The following is an 8,966-nucleotide window of genomic DNA, read 5'->3' as shown; positions in this document are numbered from 1 at the left end:
ACCTCTCCCAGGGTTACGCTGCTGGCCTCCCGCCCCACCCCCCTTCTCCAACCGACCCCACCTCAAATCTATTCCCAACATGGAAGTCAAGGGACCCATTGAAAATGGTAGCTGGATCCTATCACTCAGCTCACAACCCTCCCAAGTCTCCCTCGACCACTGGGAGGAAACGCCAAAGACACTGCAGTGGCCTCCAGGCCCTGCGTGATCTGATGTCTCCAACCTCCTCTCCCCTCCTCTTACTCCGTTGCAGCCTCCCTGCGTCCAACCCCCCACTCAGGGCCTTTGCACTTGCTGCTCCCCTCTCCCCAGCCAGCTGCCTGGCTCACCCCTCACTTCAGTCAGGTCCCTGCTCAACATCACCTCTGCAGGGAGGCCTTCCCTGCCACCCTGACCCTCCCTATCCCATTGCCCGGATTTCTCTCCTTCGAAGCGCTCACTGCCTGTTCATGCTGTTTGTTTACTTAAATCTGTCTCTGTGCACTGGGCTCTGAGTGCCAAGAAAGTAGAAGTGTAATGAATGGATGACTCTGGGCCCCCAGCAGTTGGCCTGGGCCTGGCTCAGCGTGGCCCCTCCATGACTGGGACTCTAACGGCAGCCATCACTTGCTGGCCTCTGAGAGGGAGCCAGGCCCCTGACGTGTGTTACATCCCATAAGCATGTGAGGTCAGTTACCAGTATGACTCCCTGGCATACAGTGGAGGTCGCTGAGGCTGGCATAGCCCTATGACCTGCTCTCGGTCACTCTGTGGGTAAGAGGAGGTCTGAGGCACTGGGTTGTGCCTTTCAAGGAAGCTCAGGCCATGAGTCCCAGCTCAGGAAAGGTCAGCGGGCAGAGAGGCAGAGGCCCAGTAGAGCCCCCGGCATGTGTGGGCAGGTGGACAGGTGAGCTCAGCCTCCCAGGGTCACCAATGCCTAGGTGGGGCCGAGGCCCCAGGCAGCAGCCAGCATCCAGGACATACCAGGGCCCGAGCTCCTGCCAGGCCCTGAGTGTCTGCGTGTGTAGCTTCTTTCAGAACAAGTGGGCTGGGCGAATGGGCAGTGGTTCCTGTCAGGGCGATTAGGGAGCACAAAGCTGAAAGGTTGGCAGCTTGGGATGTGGCCTGGGGATGCTTCTCTGGGCAAACACAGAATGGAGGCCCTGCCAGCCCCTCTCACCCCTGCCTGGTGCCAGGTTATATAACGTGTTGATGCTGCGAGTGGCATCCACCCAATGCTCTGAGAACTCGGCTTCCACCCCAGGAAATGAGTCTCAGGAGGATGGCCCAGCTGGCTCACCACCCCTCACCCCAGCCTTCCCGACACACACACACACACACACACACACACACACACACACACACACAGACGTGCGCACACACACACCGCTGTCCAAAGGAAAGTAGAAACTTGGCTGTGGAGTCAGTCACTCAAGAAATCTTTATTGAGCACCTACTATGTGCCAGGCACTCTTCTAGGTGCTGGGAATACAGCAGTGAACAGGACAGGGACTGGCATTTTAGTGGGAGTGATGGACAATAAATAGGACAAACAGATGGTACCTGAGATGGTGATGTGTATGCAGGAGAAAAAAATAAAAATAAGGTCAGCAAGAAAGATAAGAGGAGAGGGAGGGAGCTGAATTGATATGGCAGGGAGCGGGGAGAAGAATTCAGGAGAATAGACAAGTGCATAAGCCCTGAGGCAGGAGTGCCGCTGTGCGTCATCCAGATAACACAAAAGCTAATGGGGCTGGAACAGTGAGGTGGGAAGAGATCAGCTAGGGAGGGGACAGGGGCACCCAAATGGTGTGTGTGCCATGGTAGGACTTTAGTTGTTACCCGCAGTGAGAGGGAAGCCACTGCAGGGTGAACCTTTCCTGTAAGCATACACCACGTCAGTCATCGTGACATGGAGCTGGTGGCCTTGTACTTCTTGAGGCCATTGCAGGAGGTCCAGAAGACATCAGCAGCCTGTCGTTGCACGGCTTCTCCATATTTGCTCCCTCCTCTTGCAGCTTGACCCTGCTTTCTTCTGAGCTGCACTCCAGGGGGCTGTATGAGGGAAGACGCAGGAGGAGGACCCAGGCCGGAGGGGACAACCTTCCTACTTTCAGTGGCCCAGGCCAGACAGGGTTTTATGGCTGCTGAGAGGAGAAAGGAGCTGCTGGGTGGGCGGTAGGTCAGGAGAGGCCCAGGTGCTGCCTAACAGTCAAAGGTCTGAGCCCTAAGCTGGAAAGACCCTCCTGGGCCAACTACCCACTCCTGGTCTTCTTTAGCTTTTAACTGGAGTATTTTTAGACCAACAGAAAAGTTAAAATAATTGTGCAACAAACACCCCGTATACTCTTTACCTATGCACTCCCTTTCTCCCTCCCTCCCACCTTTCTTCAGGGAGAGAGGGAAGAGGGAGAGATGAAGGGAGAGAGAGAGAGGGGGTGGGGAGAGAGAGGGAGAGAGAGAGAGAGAATAGAGGTATAGGTTTAGCTACCATGCCATTTCACCTCTAAACACTTCAGCACGTACCCATGTATCACCCCAAAACAAGAGCATTCTTCTATACAACAAAAACACCAAACATTAAAATAACCAAAATGTTTAACAGTGTTACAATACTATCAGCATACAGTCTACCATCATTTTGCCCATATTCTGAGTTCCCCAAATGTATGATAATGTCTTTTATAGCTGTTTTATTTTGATTTTTTTTCAGTCCAGGACTCCATCAAGGATTAAGCACTTCATTTGGTTGATATGTTCCTTTAGTGTCTTGTCTAGAATGAATAATGCCCATGGTACTTATCCATGCCGTTTTTTTTTTTCTTTCATGACATTGACATTTTTTGAGACAGCCCGGTTGTCTTGTTGACTGTCCCTCCATTTGGGCATATCTGATTGTTTCCTCGTGATTAGATTCGTGTGGCACATTTAGGGCAACAACACTACAGAGGTAAGGTCGCGTCCTCCCCAGTGCGTTATATAAGGAGGGCATCATGCCCGTTTGTCCTGTCATTAGTGATGCTAAATGTGATCATTTGATTAAAGCGGTTCCAGCAGATCTCTCCATTGTAAAGTGAATCTTTCCCTTTGTAAACGGCAGTTCATCTGTGTAGTGAATTGTGTGTTTGGGACTGTGTGACTATCCTGTGAGAATTCCCCCACAAATGTTTACTCGGTGACTTTTAGCAGCTAGTGATACCTTTTCTGAATTAACAATTTTATTGGTCACTGCAAGATGGAGATTTTTCCTAGTTCTGTTATCCTTCCTACATTCTTTGTCAAGGAAAGTTTTCCTCTCTCTTCATGGATTCTTTTATTATTATTACTATTCAATGTGTAAAAATCCACTGTCATCATTGTTCTTTTCCCTGTTCCAACTTGGGCCTGTGGGAGTCCCTTCAAGTGGACTCTTATGTCCCCCACTTTTTTTTAATAAAACAATTTTATTGAGGCATAGCTGACATAAAACAAATTGCACATACTTAAAGTGTACAACTTAATAATTTTTGACGTATGTGTACACCCACGAAACCATCACCACATTTACCATAATGTACATACACATGCATCACGCCTAAGAGTCCTCGTGCATTTTTACTTTCATCTTGTAAACCCCCCCTTCTAGCCCTTCATCATCCTCCCCCAGGCACCCACTGATCTGCTCTCAGTTACTGTAGATTAGTTTACATTTTCTAGAGCTTTTTATAAATCGAATCATGCTTTTGTAGTCTCTGATGTCTCATCCCTGTCACTCAGCATAATTATTCTGAGATCTGTCCGTGTTATTGTGAGTATCAGTAGCTCATTCTTTCCTGCTGCTGAGTAGCATTCCCTTGTACGGATGTGTCACAACTTGTTTATCCACAAGTCAATAGGATGTTGATGGACATCTGGATTAGTTCCAGTTTAGGGCTACTACAAATAAAGCTATTATGGACATTCGTGGAAGTCTTTGTATGGACATATATTTCTTTTTCTCTTGGGTAAGTACCTAAGAGATCATATGGGAGGTTTTAATTTTTAAGAAACTGTCAAAGTGTTTCCAAGGTGGTTATACCCTTTTCCATATAAGAGTTCCAGTTCCTCCACATACTTGCCAAGAGTGTCGTGGTTGGTCTTTTTAATTTGAGCCATTCTATTAGGTATCTAGTGAGAGCTCATTGGTATTTTAATTTAAACTTAAACATTTTTAAAATTTAATTTTTTTATGACACATGATGCTGACCATCTTTGCATGTGCTATAGGGTCTATGTTAATTTTCTCTGGTGACATGTCTATGCAAATCTCTTGCCAAGTTTTGTATTGGATTGTTCGTTTTCTTATTGTTCAGTTTGAGAGTTCTTTAAATATCCTGGATACAAGTCCTTTATTAAATATATGCTTTGTAAAGATTTTCTTCCATTCTGTTTTGTCTTTTTTATTCTCTTAAATGTCTCTAAAAGTGCGTAAGTTTTACATTTTGATGTAGTTCAGTTTATTCATTTGCTCTTTTATGGATTATTCTTTTGGTGGTATATCTAAGAGATATTTGCCTAACCCTAGGCCACAAAGATTTTCTCCTGTGTTTTCTTCTAGAAGTTCTATTGTTTTAGGTTTTACATGTAGGTTTATGACCCATTTTGAGTTAATTTTTGTATGCAGTGTGAGGCATAAATTGAAGTTTTGTTTTTCTTTCATATGTTTATCCCATTGTTCCAGCACCATTTTTTTAAAAAAGCTAGACTTTCTTTACTGCATTGCCTTCATACTTTGTAAAAAATCAATTGTCTAAATATGTGTGGTTTATTTTTGGACTCTTCTGTTCTATTGATCTGTGGTTTATCGTTATGCCGTACTGTTCTTATTACTGTAGCTATAATAATTATTGAAATCAGATAGTGTTAGCCCTCTAACTTGATTCTTTTTCAGAGCTGTTTTGACCATTTTTGGTCCTTTATATTTCTATACAGTTTTTAAAAGCAGCTTGTCAATTTCTCCAAAAAGCATGCTGGGATTTTAATTGGGATTTCATTGAATCTATAGATCAATTTGGGGAGAATTGTCATCTTAACAATATTGAGTTTTCTGACCCATGAACAAAGTACAGTTGATGCTCGTTATTTCTGGTAGTTACGTTCTGTAAAGTCTCCGTGAACACTGAATTAATGAACACTGAACCACTGCTCCTAGGGGAAATACAGGGCTAGGTTCCTGCGAGCCTCTGGTCACACTATTCTCATCAACTGATCAATACATAACCTTTTAAAAATTTTTTGTTTTTCAATTATAGTTGACAGTCAATATTATATTAATTTCAGGTGTACAGCATAGTTGGTAGACATGTTTATAACTTATTGGTGATCCCCACCATAAGTCTAGTAGCCACCCAGCCCCGTACATAGTTATTACAATATTATTGACTACAGTCCCTATACTGTAATTTACATCCCTGTGACTATTTTGTAACTGCCAATTTGTACTTAATCCCTTCACCTTTTCCATCCAGCTCCCCCAACCCCTCTCCCACCTGGCAACCATCAGTTTGTTCTCTGTGTATGAGTTTGTCTCTGTTTCAATTATTCAGTTATTTTGTTTTTTAGATTCCACATATAAGTGAAATCATGTGGTATTTGTCTTTCTCTGTCTGACTTATTTCCCTTAGCATAATACCCTCTGGGTCCATTGATGTTATTGCAAATGGTAAGATTTCATTCTTTTTCACGACCGAGTAATATTCCATTGTATATATGAGCCACATCTTCTTATCCAGTCATCTATTGATGATAACTTAGGTTGCTTCCATATCTTGGCTATTGTAAATAATGCTGCAATGAACAAAATGATGCACATATCTTTTCAAATTAGTGTTTTGGACTTCTTCAGATAAATACCCAGAAGTGGCATTGCTGGGTCACATGGTAGTTCTATTTTTAATTTTTTGAGGAATCTCCATACTGTTTTCCGTACTGGCTGCACCAATCTGCAATCCCACCAACAGTGCATGAGTTCCCTTTTCTCCACATCCTTGCCAACACTTATTGTTTCTTGATTTTTTGATGATAGCCATTCTGACAGGTATGAGGTCATATCTCATTGTGGTTTTCACTTGCATTTCTCTGATGGTTGGTTAGTGACATTGAGCACCTTTTCATATGTCTATTGGCCATCTGTATGTCCTCTTTGGAGAAATGTCTGTTCAGGTCCTCTGCCCATTTTTTAAATTGGATTGTTTGTTTTTTAGGTGGTAAGTTGTATGTGTTCCTTATATATTTTGGGTATTAACCCCTTATCAGATGTATCATTGGTGAATATCTTCTCTTATTCAGTAGGTTGTCTTTCTGTTTTTTTGATGATTTCCTTTGCTGTGCAAAATCTTTTTAGTTTGATGTAATCCCATCTGTTTATTTTTTTGTTTGTTTCCCTTGCCTAAAGAGACATGTCCAAAAAATTATTACTAAATACAATGTCAGAAAGTTTACTGCCTATGTTTTCTTCTAGGAGTTTTATGGTTTTAGGTCTCACATTTAAGTCTTTAGTCTATTTTGAGTTTATTCTTGTATACGGTGTAAGAAAGTAGTCTAGTTTCGTTTTTTGCATGTATCTGTCTAGTTTTCCCAACACCACTTATTGAAGAGACTGTCTTTACTCCATTGTGTATTCTTGCCTCATTTGTCATATACCGTGTTTCCCCAAAAATAAGACCTAGCCAGACCATCAGCTCTAATGCATCTTTTGGAGCAAAAATTAATATAAGACCGGGTATTATATTATATTATGACCTGATCTTATATTATAGTAAAATAAGACCAGGTCTTATATTAATTTTTGCTCCAAAAGATGCATTAGAGCTGATGGTCCGGCTAGGTCTTATTTTCAGGGAAACACAGTATTAATTAACCATATAGGCATGGGTTTGTTTCTGGTCTCTCTATGTGTCTGTTTTTCCTATGTGTCTGTTTTTATGCCAGTACCACACTGTTTTGATTACTACAGCCTTGCAGTATAGTTTGATATCAGGTAGCATGATACCTCCAACTTTGTTCTTCTTCCTCAAGCTTGCTTTAGCTCTTTGGGGTCTTTTGTGGTTCTGATCAATACATATGTAATTTTGTTTAATGTGTATCTCTGTTTAAAGTCACCTTAAGTAATATCTATTGTTGATTTATTAACATTTAAGTTACAGCCAACAGCACTCATGCTTGAATGAAGTTTATCTAACATATAAATTTTCTCAGTAAAGTACGTCACAGCCTTCTTGCACAAAGGAACACTAGGCAGCACTTCAACACTATGCTTGGGGGCCATGTTAAAATCACCAACAAAAATACAAATGTGAAAAATGTGGCACTACAGAGACTGCAGAAAGAACATTTGCTTATAGTATGAGAGCTGAAACTAGAAGGCAGAGTATCACCTTGTCTGACTTCAGCTGGGAATGGGTGCATCAAGCTACTCAAATGTTTTGCTGCCCTGTGTGTGTCTGTCAGTGACCTCAACAGCACTGCCATTATTGATTTGGGGGTTACAAATAAATTCTAGCTTGCATGTGAATTCGCAAATGCAGAATCCACAAATAATGAGGATTGACTTATACCTCTTCATTTATTTAGGTTTTCTTTCATTTCTCTCAGCAGTATTTCATAGTTTCCATTGTATAAATTTTTCATAACTTGTGCAAGATTTATCCCTCAGTAGTTGGCATTCTTTATGATATTGTAAATGGTGTTATTTTTTCTATTTCAATTATTCATTGCTAGCCTATAGAAATACAATTGTTGTATATTGATCTTGTATCCAGCAACATTGCTAAACTCAATTAATTTTAATAGCTTTTCTTTGTAGCTTCCATTGGAGTTTCTACATAGATGATCATGGCATCTGCAAATAAATGCAGTTTCACTTCTTTCTAATTCCCTGTCTTTAATATCTTTAGTTTTATTTTTGTCTGTTTGCACTGGCTAGAAACTCCAGTACAATGTTGAATGGTAAGAGTGGACATCCTTTCTTGTTCCTAGTGTTAGGGGAAAGCATTCAGGCTTTAACCATTAAGTATGATGTTAACTGTAGTTTCATCATAAATGCCCAAGGAAGGACAAAATTGGAAGGGATCTAAACTTGGAAAGGGTGTAGTGGAGCCACCAGTTAGCAGAGAAGTCTGATGATTTAGCCAGGCTGGAGCTAGCCTGGAATTTCCAGGCAAGCAATAGGCAACCTTCCATAGTATACGTGTGTGGGGGGAGCAGGACCTCAGCAAATGGTGTCATGGGTAGTGGGAGACTGGGCACTGGTGGGGCAGGTGGCCTTCAGACTACCTGGGTCCCACGTGTGCTTGTAGAGGGAACTCTGCTGGCTATATGAGATGCTCCAGGCCATTGGCAACTAAATGCGTTCAAGCCATGAAGGGGCTTTGGTTTCGGGAGGGTTGTAGAAAGGTTATTACTTGGCTGAGGCTGCAAGGTCACAGACTGATGGTGTCCTGTGTCAGTGGCTGGGGTAGGAAACCACCGCAAACCCCTTGTCAAGTGCTGGAAATTGCAGAAAGGCTTTTCCTTTTGCAATATCCCTCCAGAGTCCTCTACTGAGAGCTTAAAATCATGTTCACTTGAAAGGACAAATGTTTAAAGGAATTCTGTTGCTTATCATTGAGCACATATTGAAGGGGCACTTGGAACTGAGGCAATAAATTAATAACAGGTGGGCAGAATGTACTATTTTAACCGCTCTCCAAAGCTGGCTGCAGAGGGAGTGTGAGGATCTCAAGAATGAGGTAGAAGGGAAGGGATCAAAGGAACAGTCTTGAGAAGCAGGTTTGGGGCCCTGCGAGCAGAGAACTGGGTGAGGACAACTGGCTCAGCCCCACAGGCATCCGTGGCTGATCATCTTTTGTTCCCAGATTACTGCTCATCTGATGACCCAGGAAAATAAAGGACTACTTTTCTGTGATGGAATTGGGTGGCCTCCTTTCCCTTGCTGCCTGTCCAGAATGATGAGACACAGATATCCACAA

The sequence above is a fragment of the Rhinolophus sinicus genome, linkage group LG13, assembly GCF_036562045.2.
Source record: "Rhinolophus sinicus isolate RSC01 linkage group LG13, ASM3656204v1, whole genome shotgun sequence".
In the NCBI taxonomy this organism is placed as follows: domain Eukaryota; kingdom Metazoa; phylum Chordata; class Mammalia; order Chiroptera; family Rhinolophidae; genus Rhinolophus; species Rhinolophus sinicus.
This window is presented reverse-complemented; position numbering follows the sequence as displayed.